Raw genomic sequence first — 20242 nt, forward strand, 5'->3', positions numbered from 1 at the left:
TGGAAGTCAGAAGGACCTGGCTTCTAATTCCAGCTCCACCACTTGTCTGGTGTGTGACCTTGGGTAGGTCACTTAACGTCTCTGCACCTCAGTTACCTCATCTGTGAAATGGGGATTCAGAGTGTGAGTCCTATGTGGGACAGGGACTGTGTCCAGCCTGATTATCTTGTATCTTCTCCAGCGCTTAGTGCAGTGCCTGATACATAATAAGCGCTCAACAATTACCACAATTATTATTAGGGGGGAGTCAATGGTAAGAGTTGCTGAGGGATTGTGGCAGAGCTTAACATTCAATTTTAAAAGTTCAACCAACTATTCTCATACAGAAATGACTCCATCCTTAACTAGCTTACTTCCTAATTTTCAGAATTACTACACATAGCTCTGAGTTTCTCGCCCTTTAAATTTTTAATCCTTAATTTGCTACTTTTTGATACTTTGAAATTTGAGTTGTAAGCTTTTCGCTCCTCCAGCCAGCTTGGTTATCTGTAGGGAAACAAATGTGTTAAAACTAATTCTCAAGAAAAATTAAATTATTTATGAGAATGCACGGTTTCATGATGTCACAGCACATCCCCAGTTGAGCTGCCGAATCATATAGAACTCCTTTCTATCAGGTTGTCAAAATTAATTATTTAAAAGATGCTAATAAAGTCTAAAATTCCTCATGGGAACTATAGCCATAAAATGACTGAAACTAGCTATTATACTGCTATGATTTATTGCAACCGTAACTTAAGTTTTCTGCTAGCCTGGTGAAAATCACCTGGGTGTTATTATGTACCAATGAAATAATGATTTGATTTGATTTTAGTATTCAAATAGTAAAACGACTTCTTCAAGTCAAAAGAATAGGTCAATTTGTATGGAATGCACGTTGTTATTTTCTCCCTTGCTAAAAAGGAGTCACAATCTGTGAAGGAAATGGGAGAAAAATCACCAGATAGGAAATGACTACTAATAAGCAATTAAAAAATAAGGCATCAGGTTAACTGGACCAAAATTAGACAGTTCTTTGACAAGCAACTCTAATTCCTTATTCCATTCCTCTCGTTGAAGCTGAGCTGTCACCCGTGAACCACGTAAACATGTAGTCCTTAGGCTTATCGCCGAACTGAGTTTTTAGTTAATAATAATAATAATAATAACGGTGGTCTTTGTTAAGCGCTTACTATGTGCCAGGCACCGTACTAAGCACAGGGATCGATACGAGCAAATGGGGCTGGACACAGTCCTCGTCCCACATGAGACTCACAGTCTTAATCCCCTTTTTCCAGATGAGGGAACTGAGGCACAGAGAAGTGAAATGACTTGACCAAGGGCATTCGGTAGACAAGTGGTGGAGCCAGGATTCGAACCCAGGTCCTTCTGACTCCCAGGCCCGTGTTCTGTCGCTAGGCCTTGCTGCTTCTAAATTTCTGGGATCCTCCCTCTATGATTGCGAGAATCACTGAGCTCAATTCTTCCAGTGTTCAGAGTGCCGTAAGGTCAAAATGAAGGCAACAGGACTTTCAGACAGCGGCTAATGCTGATTTCAATTTCTGTACAGCACCTCTGCTCCAAGATGACCATCCATGACCATTTGTCTGCTGTGTGACCTTGGATAAAACATTTTACTTCTCTGTGCCTCAGTTCCCTCATCTGTAAAGTGGGGATTAAGACTGTGAGCCCCATGTGGGACAGGGACCGTGTCCAAAACGATTTGCTTGTATCCACTCCAGCGGTTAGTACAGTGGCTGGCATACGGTAAGCCCTTAGCAAATTCGAGGAGCAGAATTTGAGGGTTCATTCATTCATTCAGTTGTATTTATTAAGCGCTTACTGTACTAAGCGCTTGGGAAGTACAAGTTGGCAACATATAGAGATGGTCCCTACCCAGCAGCGGGCTCACAGTCTAGAAGGGGGAGACAGACAACAAAACAAAACATATTAATAAAATAAAATAAATAGAATAGTAAGTGCTTAAAGCCAGCAAGCTCCATTTGATCTGGAGGACCACGGGAAATGGTCGAGCAGGGAAATGGCTCAGTAATAAGCAGGGAACATTTCTGTTATATTGTTGCGCTCGCTCTCCCAAGCGCTTAGTACAATGCCCTGCACACCATAAGCACTCATTAACTATGATTGATTGATACAGGCTACGTGGAAGCAGCATGGCGTAGTGGATAGAGCACGATCTGGGAGTCTGATGGTCATGGGTTCTAATCCTGGCTCCGCCACAAGTCTACTTTGTGACCTCGGGTAAATCAGTTTACTTTTCTGCACCTCAGTTACCTCATCTGTGAAATGGAGGTCGAGACTGTGAGCCCCACGTGGGACAAGGACTGGGTCCAACCCCATTTGCTTGTATCCACCCCAGCATTTAGTAATAAGAATAATAATAATGATGGTGTTTGTTAAGCATTTACTTTGTGAAAAGCACTGTTCTAAGCGCTGGGGAGGTTACAAGGTGATCAGGTTGTCCCACGGGGGGCTCACAGTTTTAATCCCCATTTTCCAGATAGTACAGTGCTTGGCACATAATAAGCGCTTAACAAATACCATTATTATTATTATTATTATTATTATTATTATTATTATTATTATTTAGGTAGTTTTGGGTTGGGGATGTAGAACAGAGTCACAAAACAGAGAGGTTGAGAGAGGTCAGGCGACTAGTCACTGAGCACAGTGCGTCAAGGGGGTCCTGAGGTCCAGTCCCAAGGTGTCCATGAGCCGGATGGACTGCGCCCTTGACAGTCAAGAGAATACTGGTTATAATAATTGTGGTATTAGTTAAGCGCTCACTATGTGCCAAGCACTAGGGTAGAATCAAGGTAATCAGGTTGGACACAGTCCTTGACCCTCATGAGGCTCACTGTCTTGATCCCCACTTTACAGGTGAGGTAACTGAGGCCCAGAGAAGTGAAGAGACTTCTCACAGCAGACATGTGGCAGAGCCAGGATTAGAACCCACGACCTCTGGCTCCCAGGTCTGTGCTCTTTTCACAAGACCACGCAAAATGAAGGCCACGGGGGGAGGTTTCCAGGTGTTTCGTCAGGGTGGCAAAGGTTTTCCTGGAGTCCTAGAGGGACTGGTGGAAAGGGAAAGGATGGGCAGCATAGCTGCCCCCGGCCCACCTGTAAGAGGGGTCCCCCTTTGGGATCTCTGCCAGCCCAGGATGCTGCCAATGCCTCATTCATTCATTCATTCAATTGTATTTATTGAGCGCTTACTGTGTAAGCACTGTACTAAGCGCTTGGGAAGTACAAGTTGGCAACATATAGAAACGGTCCCTACCCAACAGCGGGCTCACAGTCTAGAAGGGGGAGACAGACAACAAAACAAAACATATTAACAAAATAAAATAAATAGAATAAATATGTACAAATAAAATAGAGTAATAAATACGTACAAACATATATACATATATACAGGTGCTGTGGGGAGGGGAAGGAGGTAAGGCGGTGGGGGAGGAGGGGGAGAGGGCCCTCATGGCCCCCTCCTCACCCCTCAGCCCAGCAAACCCCGGGGAGACCACGTTGTTCTGGAACTGAAAGAGACGGGCGGCAGCGGCAGTAAAGTCCATCTTGGACTTTATACGATATATATACACGATGCCAATATATATTGGCAGCACACGAGAGGAGGGGCAGTTGTCTGGACATGACAAGCCATACTGCCCCGTGGTGAGGGGTTCCCGGCTGGGGGCGGAGGTGGGGGTCTCCCCCAGCCCACTCTCCCATGGCCAGCTCCGTGGGACCGTCTTTGGCCTGGTGACCCCCTTCCCCAGGCTAGAATGGTCTTTAGAGGTGGCAGTCGGGGCCCAGTTAGCCTCCTTGAAGGCTGGGGAGTCTGAGCTAGGGAGAGGGGAGGGGCAAGGGGGCAGGGCTGGGATTGCACTGTTGGGTAGGGACTGTCTCTATATGTTGCCAATTTGTACTTCCCAAGCACTTAGTACAGTGCTCTGCACATAGTAAGTGCTCAATAAATTTGATTGATGATGATGATGATGATGATTGCAGCCACAGGGAAGAAGTTGGAGAGTGGCAACTCCAGACCCGGCAGCTTCCCCCAGAGGAATCCTCAATCCCACCCCTTGCCCATCCTGGAATTTTCCAGGAAGCTTGTCTACCCCATCCCAGCCTAGCATGGCATCCCCTTGACCACAGACCTCCAGTAAGGTCATTCATTCATGCATTCAGTCATATTTGTTGAGGAATTACTGAGTGCAGATCTGTACCAAGAGTTTGGGAGAGTCTAATATAACAATAAACAGGCACTTTCTCTGCCCACCACAAGCTCACAGTCAGGACAGCCCCTATCCTCTGGCAGGCTGGGTCCGATCCAGCTGGAAGCTGGCCACAGGGAACACATAAGAGAGTGGTCTTCACTCGGATGACGGCATCAGCCTCCTCATTCCCAGCCTCCAGTCTCGAACCAGGAGTAATAGTAAACAGATTTATTAAGTCTCCACTGAGGGCCGAGCACCATACTAAGCTCTGGGAAAGAATACACGGGTAGGAATTGGACACAGTCCCTGGCCATCAAAGGGCTCACAGTCTTAAAATATAAGGGGTGGGCATATGCAACAGGTACAAACTTATTTTACCCATGTATGATAATAATAATTGTGGTATTTGTTAAGCTCTTACTATGTGCCAGGCAACTGCATTGAGCACTGGGGTGGATACAACCAGAGCAGTGGGATTGCAAATCGCTGAGGTGGATATTAGCAAATAGTCCCTGTCCCAGGCCACCTGGGACAGGCTCACAGTCTCGAACCCCATTTTACAGATGAAGTAACCGAGGCACAGAAAAGTGAAGTGTCTTGCCGGGGTCACACAGCAGAAGACCCAGGCTCTCTAAGGAAGCACACAGGAGGGCAGTCGGAAATGAATGACTTCAAAACTGTGTTGCTGTGCTCATACATGCTCTTCAACTACCGCTTTACAACTTCTGTGCACCTAAATAGTGATGCACTCACAATCACCTGCAGTTTTATCAATCAATCAATCAATCAAGGGTAGTTATAGAGCACTTTCTGTGTGCACAGCACTGCGTCGTGGCTCAGTGGCAAGAGTGCGGGCTTGCAAGTCAGAGGTCGTGAGTTCTAATCCCGGCACTGCCTCTTATCAGCTAATGTGACTTTAGGTAAGTCATTTCACTTCTCTGGGCCTCAGTTCCCTCATCTGTAAAATGGGAATTAATCAATTAATCAATCAATCGTATTTATTGAGCACTTACTGTGTGCAGAGCACTGTACTAAGTGCTTGGGAAGTACAAGTTGGCAACATATAGAGATGGTCCCTACCCAACAGTGGGCTCACAGTCTAGAAGGGGGAGACAGAGAACAAAACAAAACATATTAACAAAATAGAATAAATATGTACAAGTAAAATAAATAGAGTAATAGAGTAGTCGAAGATTTCGCCAAGGTTTAGGGCTTGTGAGACAAGGAGGGTGGTGGGACTGTCTACATTGATGGAAAAGTCAGAGGGATAATAGGATTTAGATGGGAAGATGAGTTCTGTTTTGGACATGTTAGGTTTGAGGTGTTGACAGGATACTGAGGTAGAGATGTCCTTGAAGGCAAGAGGAAACATGGGACTGGTATTTGGTATTTCATTCATTCATTTAATTGTATTTATTGAATGCTTATTGTGTGCAGAGCATTATGCTAAGTGTTTGGGAAAGCACAATACAACAATAAACAGTGACAATCCCTGCCCACAACGAGCTCACAGTCTAGAGGGAGGGAGACAGACATCAACACAAATAAACAGATATCAATACAATAAATAAAATTACAGATATATACATAAGTGCTGTGGAGCAGAGAGAGGGAAAGAACAAAGGGAGCAAACCAGGGCAAAGCAGAAGGGAGTTGGAGATGAGGAAAAGTGGGGCTTAGCCTGGGAAGGCCCTTTGGAGGAGATGTGCCTTCGGTAAGGCTTTGAAGAGGGGGAGAGTAATTGTCTGGTGGATTTGAGGAGGGAGAGCATTGCAGGCCAGAGGAAGGACATGGCCAGGGATCAGTGGCGAGATAAATGAGATCAAAGGGCAGTGAGAAGGTTAGCACCAGAGGAGTGAAGTATGTGGCCTGGGTTGTAAAGGGAGAGAAGTGAGGTGAGGTAGGAGGGGTCATGGTCATGTAGTGCTTTAAAGGTGTGGTGAGGAGTTTTTTGTTTGATTTGGAGGTGGATCAGGCAACCACTGGAGATTTTTGAGAAGCGGGGTGGTGACATGTCCTGAATGTTTCTGAATAAAGATGATTCGGGCAGCAGAGTGAAGTATGGACTGGAGGGGGGAGAGGTGGAGGTCACCAAGGAGGCTGATGCAGTAATCTAGGCAGGTTAGGATTAGCGTGGTAGTAGTTCAGATGGAGAGGAAAGGGCTGGTTTTAGTGACGTTGTGAAGGTGGAACTGGAAGGATTTGATGACGGATTGAATATGTGGGTGGAATGAGAGAGAGGAGTCAAGCATAATGCCAAGGTTATGGGCTTGTGAGATGGGAAGGATGGTGGTAACATCTACAGTGACTGGAAAGTCCAGGAAAAGACAGGGTTTGGATGGGACGATAAGGAGCTCTGTTTTGGACATGTTAAGTTTGAGGTGACGAGAGGACATCCAAGTAGGGATGTCTTGAAGGCAGGAAGAGATGTGAGCCTGGAGAGAGGGAGAGAGATCAGGGGAGGAGATGGAAATTTGGGTATCCTCCACATAGACTGTGAGCCCCATGTGGGACAACCTCATTACCTTGTATATGCTCCAGCACTTAGTAGAGTGCTTGGCACATATTAAACACTTAGCAAATACAATTATTATTATTGTTATTATTATTATTAAATGCTTGGTGAGTACAATGTAACAGAGTAGGTAGACACACTCCCTGTTCACGAGTTTATAATCTAGAGGGGATTTAAGTACAAAAGGGGGCTTATTTACCTATCTTATATACTTTATTACTTTAGCACTAACTCATGGACATAGGCATCTGTAAATTATTTTAGTCTCTGTCTCCCCCTTTGGTTTGTAAACTCCCCAAGGACAGGAATCATGTCTACTTACTCTGTTGTACTCTCCCAAATGCTTAGAACAGCATTCTGCACTAGTGAAGACTCAAAATACCACCGACGGACTGAACTTGGTGAAGGAGAAAAGCTAAAGAGGGCTGTTTTTGACAGCTATATGGCTCATGATTTTCGAGCCCATTGTGGCCGATTTGTTCCACTGAGAGAAAGGATAATGACACAGCAATTCTGTCATAGCTAAGAATATCAGGTCATCAATTGCACATTACTGCAAGTAGACAGCAGAAAATTGCACGGCACAGCGATTAGCCTGGGAGTATCTGATCATTGAGTCTCTGACCCACAAAATGCAAAACGCACCTGTTTGTCCAAGCAAAACTGAACAGTCTCTGCTCCCTTGATGTGTTAATTGTGAAGCAGTTTGAAACCTGGCCTCTTCACAATGGACAAGTGGCACACTATTTCCATTTCCTCTATTAGGTGAAGACCACTCAGTGCCCACAAGAAAACCCATTCTTCCTGATTAACTTGTATCTACCCCTGTAGTTAATAATAATAACAATAATGGTATTTATTAAGTGCTTATTATGTGCCAAGAACTGTCCTAAGCACTGGGTACATACAAGGTAGGTTGTCCCATGTGGGGCTCGCAGTCTTAATATCCATTTTCCAGATGAGGTCTCGGAGGCCCAGAGAAATGAAGTGATTTGCCCGAGGTCACACAGCAAAGTGGCAGAGCTGGGATTCGAACCCACGCCCTCTGACTCCAAGGCCTGTGCTCTATCTGCTACACCATGCTGCTTCTCCCACTTAGTACAGTGCTTGGCGCATAGTAAGCGCTTAACAAGCACCATTAACTGTTACTTGTTCCCTGCCTTAAAGGAGCTGGAAGACAAGCATGAAAATAAATTCCAGGCAGGAGGAAGCCACAGAAGATCCGTACATAAGTGCTGTGGGGTGAGAGGAGGGTTGCGTATCCAAGTGATTAGAGAAGCAAATGCTTAGTACAGCGCTTTGCACACAGTAAGCGCTCAATAAATATGAATGAAGGAATGAATGAAAGGAGCTCACAGAGGATGCTTACATCTTCAAGGGGGAACATCTTCCAGGGGGTGACTAGCCTTGAGTTCAGCTGCTTCTCTCACCTCCTGGGTCAGTTCTAGCTTGGTCCGGTAACCCAAGCTGTACATTCAATCGTATTTATTGAGCGCTTACTGTGTGCAGAGCACTGTATTGAGCGCTTGGGAGAATACATTATAACAATAAACACATTCCCTTGGAGTACAGGCCCAACAAGTGTGGACGGGAGCATGTAATCAGACAGATAATTGCTCTCCCCCACTTCAAAACCTTATTGAAGGCTCATCTCCTCCAAGAAGCCTTCCCTGACTAAGCTCTCCTCTTTTCCCACTCCCTTCTGGGCTGCTCTGACTTGCTCCTTCATTCATCCTCCCTTCCAACCCCACTGCACATGTGTATATACCTGTCATTTATTTATCTATTTATTTATATTAATGTCCATCTCCCCCTTCAGAATGCGAGCTCATTGCAGGCAGAAATGTGTCTGTCTGTTGTTATGTCGTACTCTCCCAATCGCTTTGCACACAGTAAGCGCTCGATAAATAGGATTGATCTAAGGAGGCCGGAAGCGAGGTCGGGAGGATGGTCATGAAGACGTGCTGCCTCGGTCACCTCGTTATGGGCAGGGAACTCGTCTGCTATTTCTGTTGTATCGCACTCTCCCGAGACCTTAGCACAGTGCTCTGCACATAGTAAGCACTCCATAAGTACCATGGATTGATTGATTGCCGCGAGCATGAGAAGCAGTATGGCTTAGTGGATAGAGCACGGATTTAGGATTCAGAAGGTCGTGGGTTCTAATCCCATCTCTGCCACTTGTCTGCTGTGTGACCTTGGGTAAGTCACTTCACTTCTCTGTTCCCTCATCTGTAAAATGGGGATTGAGCCCCACGTGGGACAGGGCCTGTGTCCAACCCAATTTGATGTGCCCATCCCAGCACTTAGTACGGTGCCTGGCACATAATAAGTGCCTAACAAATGCCATAATTATTATTATTTCCATCTCTGTCGTCATTCTCTGGTGGTGTTCTCCACTGGGTCTCGCTGTTGGGGAAGGGCATCTGTGAGCCTGGTCAGCCCTTTCCTGAGGCGGTTCTTCCTGCTCTCCTCCCCTCCTAAGGATGGAATGACCCAGGACGGAGAGTTCCCCTTGAAGGGTGGCCACAACCCACAATCCATGCTGGGCAGCTACTCCACTAAAATTGTTTCCCAGGCTCTCCACTTGGAGCTCAGCGGAAAGAGCCCGGGCTTTGGAGTCAGAGGTCACGGGTTCAAATCCCAGCTCCGCCAATTGTCAGCTGGGTGACTTTGGGCCTCAGTTACCTCATCTGTAAAATGGGGATTAAGATTCTGAGCCCCGCACGTGGGACAACCTGATCACTTTGTATCCCCCCAGCGCTTAGAACAGTGCTTTGCACATAGTAAGCGCTTAACAAATGCCATCATTATTACTATTACTAATTGTGGTATTTGTTAAGCATGGCCTAGTTCCTCTCCCCCTCCTCCCCTTCCTCATCCCCCCCACCATACCTCCTTCCCCTCCCCACTGCACCTGTATATATGTATATATGTTTGGACGGATTTATTACTCTATTTTATTTGTACATGTTTAATTTTGTTAATATGTTTTGTTCTCTGTCTCCCCCTTCTAGACTGTGAGCCCGTTGTTGCGTAGGGACTGTCCCTGTATGTTGCCGACTTGTACTTCCCAAGCGCTTAGTACAGTGCTGTGCACGCGGTAAGCGCTCAATAAATACGATTGAATGAATGAATGAATAGAGCAGTTCCCGGGCGCTACCCCTGAAGTGTTTTCCAGGCTCTCCACCTAGAGCTTTTCCCGGGTTCTCTACCTGGAGAGGTTCCGGCCACCTGGAGCATTTCTCAGGCTTTCCACCTGGAGCGTTTTCCCGGTTCTCCAGCTAGAGCATTTCCTGGGCTCTCCTTCCGGAGAGTTTCTGGAGAGTTTCTTGGAGTGTTTCCCGGGCTTTCTACCCGGAGCATTTCTGGCCACCTGGAGCATTTCCCAGGCTCTCCACCTGGAGAGTTTCCCGGGCCCTCCACCTCGAGCTTTTCCCGAGCTGCACCAGGAGTATTTCCCAGGCTTCTATCAGGAGCGTTTCCTGCGCTCCACCTGGAGCATTTTTTGGGTTCTCCATCAGAAGCGTTTCCCAGGCTCTTCATTTGAAGCGTTTCTCAGCCTCTCCAGCTTGAGAAGCAACGTGGCTCAGTGGAAACAGTACGGGCTTTGGAGTCAGAGGTTATGGGTTCAAATCCTGGCTCCGCCAGATGTCAGCTGTGTGACTTTGGGCAAGCCACTTAACTTCTCTGGGCTTCAGTAACCTCATCTGTAAAATGGGGATGAAGACTGGGAGCCCCCCTGTGGGACAACCTGATCACCTTGTAACCTCCCCAGCGCTTAGAACAGTGCTTTGCACATAGTAAGCGCTTAACAAATGCCGTCATTATTATTATTATAATTATGGGTTCAATTCCTGGCTCCGCCAATTGTCAGCTGTGTGACCTTGGGCAAGTCACTTAACTTCCCTGTGCTTCAGTTCCCTCATCTGTGAAATGGGGATTAAGACTGTGAACCCCACGGGGGACAACATGATCACCTTGTACCCCACCCCCAGCACTTATAACAGTGTTTTGCACATAGTAAGCGCTTAACAAATACTATTATTATTATTATTATTCCTGAGGTCCACCTGCAGCGTTTCCTGGGCCCTCCCCCTAGAACATTCCTGGGTGCTCCACCAGGAGTGTTTTTTGGGCTCTTCACCAGGAGCATTTCCTGACCTCCACCTAGACCGTTTCTTGGGCTCCACCTTAAGCGTTTTTTGGGCTCTCCACCAGGAACGTTTCCCAGGCTCCCACCAGGAGTGTTTTCTGGGCTCCACCAGGAGTGTTTCCCGGGCCCCACGTGGAACTTTTTTGGGTTCTCCACAAGGAGTGTCCCCTAGGCTCTCCATCGGGAGCATTTCCTGCCCTCCACCTAGACTGTTTCCCAGGCTCCATGAGGAGAGTTTCTTGGGCTCCACCAGGACCGTTTTTTGGGCTCTCCATCAGGAGCATTTCCTGGGCTCCACCAGGAACATTTTTTGGGCTCTCCACCAGGAATGTTTCCTAGACTTTCCTGGCCTCCACCTAGACCATTTCCCAGGCTCCAACAGGAGCGTTTTTCCAGCTCCCAAGCCTTTGCATTCCCTGCTCTGGTCCACATTAACTCCAGTAGCCTGTCTGCCGGCAGCAGGAGCCGATAAAGAGAGGCTTGGGCCAAGAATAAGCAAAAAAACAAAAAAAGAGACACAAAAGCGTCCTTCCCTGTATTGGACCTGGACAGGTCTTCTGAAAACATGAGTGTTTAAGCTTAAAAATGGATGATTGGCCATGCTAGGACAGAGGTAGAAAATCTTTCTGTGCTTGAGAGGAAAAAGCAACCATGAAAGCTGAAGCCTTTCCAATCTTTCTCATTATTATCACTCAATCATATTAATCAATCAATCGTATTTATTGAGCGCTTACTGTGTGCAGAGCACTGTACTAAGCGCTTGGGAAGTCCAAGTTGGCAACATATACAGTCATCATCATCATCATCAATCGTATTTATTGAGTGCTTACTGTGTGCAGAGCACTGTACTAAGCGCTTGGGAAGTACAAGTTGGCAACATATAGAGACAGTCCCCACCCAACAGTGGGCTCACAGTCTAAAAGGGGGAGACAGAGAACAAAACCAAACATACTAACAAAATAAAATAGAATAGATATGTACAAGTAAAATAAATAGAGTAATAAATATGTACAAACATATATACATATATAAAGGTGCTGTAGGGAAGGGAAGGAGGTAAGATGGGGGGATGGAGAGGGGGATGAGGGGGAGAGGAAGGAAGGGGCTCAGTCTGGGAAGGCCTCCTGGAGGAGGTGAGCTCTCAGTAGGGCCTTGAAGGGAGGAAGAGAACTAGCTTGGCGGATGGGCAGAGGGAAGCTAAAGCCACCAAAGATTTCCTTCTTGTCAAATTAAACAGCCTCTACTCCATCCTCTCTCCTGTGCCTCAGTTTCCTCATCTGTAAAATGGGAATTAAATCCTACTCCCTCCTATGGGTGAGCCCCACGTGGGACAGGGACTGCACCTAACCTACTTATCTACCCCAAAGCACAGGACAGTCCTTGGCACATAGTTAGCGCTTCATTTAACTATCATTTTTTAAATAAAAAACCAAACCTTAACCTGCCCTGCCCAGTCACTGAGATTTTGGGCTAAAAGGTGAATAGATTCATTCACTCAATCATATTTATTGAGCGCTTACTGTGTGCAGAGCAGTAATTTATGTGTGCAGAGCATAAATTACAAGTGCTTGGGAAGTCCAAGTTGGCAACATAGAGAGACGGTCCCTACCCAACAGTGGGCTCACAGTCTTAAAGGGGGAGACAGAGAACAAAACCAAACATCCTAACAAAATAAAATAAATAGAATAGATAGAATAAAATAAAATAAATAGGTAGAATAGATATGTACAAGTAAAATAAAAATAAATAGAGTAATAAATATTTACAAGTATCACTTAGTGATGTATTTCAAAGATGAATGCTCAACTGATCAAATCAATCAACCAGTTGTATTTATTAAGCGCTTACTGTGTCCACGGTAGGAGGGAAACTCTTTAGTGACACCACACAGACTGCAAGAATAGGCTTCCTTAAAATATGGTCTTTTAATTAATTAATTCAGTAGTATTTATTGAATCTTTCTCTGGCCTTAGGACACTGTACTAAGCGCTTGGAAGCGTATAGTACAACAACAAATGGACACATTCCCTGCTCACAATGAGCTCACAGTCTAGAGGGGGAGACAGACATTAATGTGCAGAAATAAATGAAGAAATGACAGATCTATACTTATGTGTTGTGGGAATTATTGAACATAAACAAATTACAGATTGATACATATGTGCTGTGGGAATTATTATACATAAATTACAGATGTATGCCTATGCAATGTGGGAATTACTGTGCATAAAGAAATTACAGGTGTATACCTATGTGCTGTGGGACTTATTGGACATAAAGGAATTATAGATCTATACATATGTGCTGTGGGGATTACCGTATATAAAGAAATTTCAGATCTATACATATATGCTGTGGGAATTACTTTACATAAAGAAATTACAGATTTATACATATGTGATGCGGGAATTATTGGACAAAAAATTACAGATAATAATAATAATAATATTAATGATGGCATTTGTTAAGCGCTTACTATGTGCAAAGCACTGTACAGATGTAGACCTATGCGCTGTGGGAATTACTGAATACAAAGAAATTACAGATCTATACATACGTGCTGTGGGAATTATTGCATATAGAGAAATTACAGATTTATACATCTGTGCTGTGGGAATTATTGCATATAGAGAAATTACAGATGTATACATATGTGCTGTGGGAATTATTGCATATAGAGAAATGACAGATTTATATATATGTGCTGTGGGAATTATTGCATATAGAGAAATGACAGATGTATACATATGTGCTGTGGGAATTGTTGCATATAGAGAAATTACAGATTTATACATACGTGCTGTGGGAATTGCATATAGAGAAATGACAGATTTATACGTATGTGCTGTAGGAATTATTGCATATAGAGAAATGACAGATTTATACATATGTGCTGTGGGAATTGCATATAGAGAGATTACAGATTTATACATGTGTGCTGTGGGAATTATCGCATATAGAGAAACTACAGATTTATACATATGGGCTGTGGGAATTATTGCATATAGAGAAATTACAGATTTATACATCTGTGTTGTGGGAATTATTGCATATAGAGAAATTACAGATTTATACATCTGTGCTGTGGGAATTATTGCATATAGAGAAATTACAGATTTATACATCTGTGCTGTGGGAATTATTGCATATAGAGAAATTACAGATTTATACATCTGTGCTGTGGGAATTATTGCATATAGAGAAATGACAGATTTATACATATGTGCTGTGGGAATTATCGCATATAGAGAGATTACAGATTTATACATATGTGCTGTGGGAATTGCATATAGAGAGATTACAGATTTATACATATGTGCTGTGGGAATTATTGCATATAGAGAAATGACATTTATACATCTGTGCTGTGGGAATTATCGTACAGAAAGAAGTTACAGAACTATACCTAGGTGCTGTGGGGTTGAGAGGGAGGATGAATGAAAGGAGCAGGTCAACAATGCACAAGAAACAACAAACTATATCGTTTAAACAATCCACAAAAAGTAAAGGAAAATAATATTGTTTAAAAATTCAACAAAAAATACACAATGTGGTTGAAACATAAAGAAAAAAATAGAAAACAACCAACAGCTGAACCCTGTGCCGTACTGTGTGTAAGGAAAATTCATTCATTCCTGCACTGTTTGAATTTTGGGGTTGCCTTCTGCAAGCTGAACTGCATCTGAGGATGCCACCTTTCCTGCCCAAGTTCACCAAGGCATTTGGGAATTTGGATAATCATAATAACGATGGCATTTGTTAAGCGCTTACTATGTGCCAAGCCATCTGGATGGATTTTAGAACAGTGCTTGGCACACAGTAAGCGCTAAACAAATACCATCATCATCATTTAGGGGGCTCATCAGCGCTTAGAACAGTGCTTGGCACATAGTAAGCGCTTAACAAATGCCATTATTATTATAGTAAGCGCTTATACCATCGTTGGGGGGGGGGGCTCATCAATCAATCAATCAATCGTATTTATTGAGCGCTTACTGTGTGCAGAGCACTGTACTAAGCGCTTGGGAAGTACAGGTTGGCAACATATAGAGACAGTCCCTACCCAACAGTGGGCTCACATCATCATCATCATCATCAATCGTATTTATTGAGTGCTTACTGTGTGCAGAGCACTGTACTAAGCGCTTGGGAAGTACAAATTGGCAACATATAGAGACAGTCCCTACCCAATAGTGGGCTCACAGTCTAAAAGGGGGAGACAGAGAACAAAACCAAACATACTAACAAAATAAAATAAATAGAATAGATATGTACAAGTAAAATAAATAGATAAATAGAGTAATAAATATGTACAGACATATATACATATATACAGGTGCTGTGGGGAAGAAAAGGAGGTAAGATGGGGGGGATGGAGAGGGCGATGAGGGGGAGAGGAAGGAAGGGGCTCAGTCAGGGAAGGCCTCCTGGAGGAGGTGAGCTCTCAGTAGGGCCTAACAGTCTAAAAAGGGAGACAGAGAACAAAACCAAACATACTAACAAAATAAAATAAATAGAATAGATATGTACAAGTAAAATAAATAAATAAATAGAGTAATAAATATGTACAAATATATACTTATACACAGGTGCTGTGGGGAAGAGAAGGAGGTAAGATGGGGGGATGGAGAGGGGGGTGAGGGGGAGAGGAAGGAGGGGGCCCAGTCAGGGAAGGCCTCCTGGAGGAGGTGAGCTCTCAGTAGGGCCTTGAAGGGAGGAAGAGAACAAGAACAGTGCTTGGCACATAGTAAGCGCTTAACAAATGCCATCATCATCATTTGCGGTGGGGGGCTCGTCAGCGCTCAGAACAGTGCTTGGCACATAATAAGCACTTAACAAATACCATCATCATCATTGGGGGGGCTCATCAGCGTTTAGAACAGTGCTTGGCACATAGTAAGCGCTTAACAAATACCATCGTCATCATCATCTTTTGGGAGGGGCTTATCAGCACTTAAAACAGTGCTTGGCACATAGTAAGCGCCTAACAAATACCATCATCATCATCATTTGGGAGGGGCTCATCAGTGCTTAGAACTTACTTGTACATATCTATCCTATTTATTTTATTTTGTTAGTATGTTTGGTTTTGTTCTCTGTCTCCCCCTTCTAGACTGTGAGCCCGCTGTTGGGTAGGGACCAATATGTTGCCAACTTGTACTTCCCAAGCGCTTAGTACAGTGCTCTGCACCCAGTAAGCGCTCAATAAATACGATTGAACGAATGAATGAATTGATGGATCTGGAAATCATCTTCATCATCATCATCAATCGTATTTATTGAGTGCTTACTATGTGCAGAGCACTGTACTAAGCGCTTGGGAAGTACCAATTGGCAACACATAGAGACGGTCCCTACCCAACAGTAGGCTCACAGTCTAAAAGGGGGAGACAGAGAACAAAACCAAACATACTAACAAAATAAAATAAATAGGATAGATATGTACAAGTAAAATAAATAAATAGAGTAATAAATATGTACAACCATATATACATACATACATACATACAACCATATATACATATATACATACATATAAACATACATACATACATACAAATCCCCGATGGGATCTGCTGGGCGCTTAGAGTGTGCACAACTTGGACTTCCCAAGCGCTCAGTACAGTGCTCTGCACCCAGTAAGCGCTCAATAAATACGATTGAATGAATGAATGAGTTGATGGATGGATGTGGAAATCCCCGATGGGATCTGCTGGGCGCTTAGAGTGTGCACAACTTGGACTTCCCAAGCGCTTAGTACAGTGCTCTGCACCCAGTAAGCGCTCAATAAATACTATTGAACGAATGAATGAATTGATGGATGGATCTGGAAATCCCCGGTGGGTTCTGCTGGGCGCTTAGAGTGGACTTCCCAAGCACTCAGTACAGTGCTCTGCACCCAGTAAGCGCTCAATAAATACTACTGAACGAATGAATGAATGGATGGATGGATCTGGAAATCCCCGGTGGGTTCTGCTGGGCGCTTAGAGTGTGCACAACTTGGACTTCCCAAGCGCTCAGTACAGTGCTCTGCACCCAGTAAGCGCTCAATAAATACTGCTGAACGAATGAATGAATTGATGGATGGATCTGGAAATCCCTGGTGGGTTCTGCTGAGCGCTTAGAGTGGACTTCCCAAGCCCTTAGTACAGTGCTCTGCACCCAGTAGGCGCTCAATAAATACTATTGAACGAATGAATGAATGGATGGATGGATCTGGAAATCCCCGGTGGGATCTGCTGGGCGATTAGAGTGTGCACAACTTGGACTTCCCAAGCGCTCAGTACAGTGCTCTGCACCCAGTTAGCGCTCAATAAATACTACTGAACGAATGAATGAATTGATGGATAGATCTGGAAATCCCCGGTGGGATCTGCTGGGCGCTTAGAGTGTGCACAACTTGGACTTCCCAAGCGCTCAGTGCAGTGCTCTGCACCCAGTAAGCGCTCAATAAATACTATTGAACGAATGAATGACTTGATGGATGGATCTGGAAATCCCCGATGGGATCTGCTGGGTGCTTAGAGTGTGCACAACGTGGACTTCCCAAGCGCTCAGTACAGTGCTCTGCACCCAGTAAGCGCTCAATAAATACTATTGAACGAATGAATGAATTGATGGATGGATCTGGAAATCCCCGGTGGGATCTGCTGGGCGCTTAGAGTGTGCACAACTTGGACTTCCCAAGCGCTCAGTACAGTGCTGTGCACACAGTAGGCACTCAATAAATACTATTGAACGAATGAATGAATGGATGGATGGATCTGGAAATCCCCGGTGGGATCTGCTGGGTGCTTAGAGTGTGCACAACTTGGACTTCCCAAGCGCTCAGTACAGTGCTCTGCACCCAGTAGGCGCTCAATAAATACTATTGAACGAATGAATGAATGGATGGATGGATCTGGAAATCCCCGGTGGGATCTGCTGGGCGCTTAGAGTGTGCACAACTTGGACTTCCCAAGCGCTCAGTACAGTGCTCTGCACCCAGTAAGCGCTCAATAAATACTATTGAACGAATGAATGAATTGATGGATGGATCTGGAAATCCCTGGTGGGTTCTGCTGGGCGCTTAGAGTGTGCACAACTTGGACTTCCCAAGCGCTCAGTACAGTGCTCTGCACCCAGTAAGCGCTCAATAAATACTGCTGAACGAATGAATGAATTGATGGATGGATCTGGAAATCCCCGGTGGGATCTGCTGGGTGCTTAGAGTGTGCACAACGTGGACTTCCCAAGCGCTCAGTACAGTGCTCTGCACCCAGTAAGCGCTCAATAAATACTATTGAACGAATGAATGAATTGATGGATGGATCTGGAAATCCCCGGTGGGATCTGCTGGGCGCTTAGAGTGTGCACAACTTGGACTTCCCAAGCGCTCAGTACAGTGCTGTGCACACAGTAGGCACTCAATAAATACTATTGAACGAATGAATGAATGGATGGATGGATCTGGAAATCCCCGGTGGGATCTGCTGGGTGCTTAGAGTGTGCACAACTTGGACTTCCCAAGCGCTCAGTACAGTGCTCTGCACCCAGTAGGCGCTCAATAAATACTATTGAACGAATGAATGAATGGATGGATGGATCTGGAAATCCCCGGTGGGATCTGCTGGGCGCTTAGAGTGTGCACAACTTGGACTTCCCAAGCGCTCAGTACAGTGCTCTGCACCCAGTAAGCGCTCAATAAATACTATTGAACGAATGAATGAATTGATGGATGGATCTGGAAATCCCTGGTGGGTTCTGCTGGGCGCTTAGAGTGTGCACAACTTGGACTTCCCAAGCGCTCAGTACAGTGCTCTGCACCCAGTAAGCGCTCAATAAATACTGCTGAACGAATGAATGAATTGATGGATGGATCTGGAAATCCCCGGTGGGATCTGCTGGGCGCTTAGAGTGTGCACAACTTGGACTTCCCAAGCACTCAGTACAGTGCTCTGCACCCAGTAAGCGCTCAATAAATACTATTGAACGAATGAATGAATGGATGGATGGATCTGGAAATCCCGGTGGGTTCTGCTGGGCGCTTAGAGTGTGCACAACTTGGACTTCCCAAGCGCTCAGTACAGTGCTCTGCACCCAGTAGGCGCTCAATAAATACTATTGAACGAATGAATGAATGGATGGATGGATCTGGAAATCCCCGGTGGGATCTGCTGGGCACTTAGAGTGTGCACAACTTGGACTTCCCAAGCGCTCAGTACAGTGCTCTGCACCCAGTAGGCGCTCAATAAATACGACTGAACGAATGAATGAATGGATGGATGGATGGATCTGGAAATCCCCAGATGGGATCTGCTGGGCGCTTAGAGTGGACTTCCCAAGCGCTTAGTACAGTGCTCTGCACACAGTAAGCACTCAGTAAATACAATTGAACGAATGAATGAATTGATGGATGGATCTGGAAATCCCCGGTGGGATCTGCTGGGCGCTTAGAGTGTGCACAACTTGGACTTCCCAAGCGCTCAGTACAGTGCTCTGCACACAGTAAGCGCTCAATAAATACGACAACGAATGAATGAATGGATGGATGGATCTGGAAATCCCCGGTGGGTTCTGCTGGGCGCTTAGAGTGTGCACAACTTGGACTTCCCAAGCGCTCAGTACAGTGCTCTGCACCCAGTAAGCGCTCAATAAATACGATTGAATGAATGAATGAGTTGATGGATGGATGTGGAAATCCTGGTGGGATCTGCTGGGCGCTTAGAGTGTGCACAACTTGGACTTCCCAAGCGCTCAGTACAGTGCTCTGCACCCAGTAGGCGCTCAATAAATACTATGGAACGAATGAATGAATGGATGGATGGATCTGGAAATCCCCGGTGGGATCTGCTGGGCGCTTAGAGTGTGCACAACTTGGACTTCCCAAGCGCTCAGTACAGTGCTCTGCACCCAGTAGGCGCTCAATAAATAGTATTGAACGAATGAATGAATGGATGGATGGATCTGGAAATCCCCGGTGGGATCTGCTGGGCGCTTAGAGTGTGCACAACTTGGACTTCCCAAGCGCTCAGTACAGTGCTCTGCACCCAGTAGGCGCTCAGTAAATACGATTGAACGAATGAATGAATGGATGGATGGATCTGGAAATCCCCGGTGGGATCTGCTGGGCGCTTAGAGTGTGCACAACTTGGACTTCCCAAGCGCTCAGTACAGTGCTCTGCACCCAGTAAGCGCTCAATAAATACTGCTGAACGAATGAATGAATTGATGGATGGATCTGGAAATCCCCGGTGGGATCTGCTGGGCGCTTAGAGTGTGCACAACTTGGACTTCCCAAGCGCTCAGTACAGTGCTCTGCACCCAGTAGGCGCTCAATAAATACTATTGAACGAATGAATGAATGGATGGATGGAT

Source organism: Tachyglossus aculeatus, chromosome 2 (genome assembly GCF_015852505.1).
Source record: "Tachyglossus aculeatus isolate mTacAcu1 chromosome 2, mTacAcu1.pri, whole genome shotgun sequence".
Taxonomy (NCBI): domain Eukaryota; kingdom Metazoa; phylum Chordata; class Mammalia; order Monotremata; family Tachyglossidae; genus Tachyglossus; species Tachyglossus aculeatus.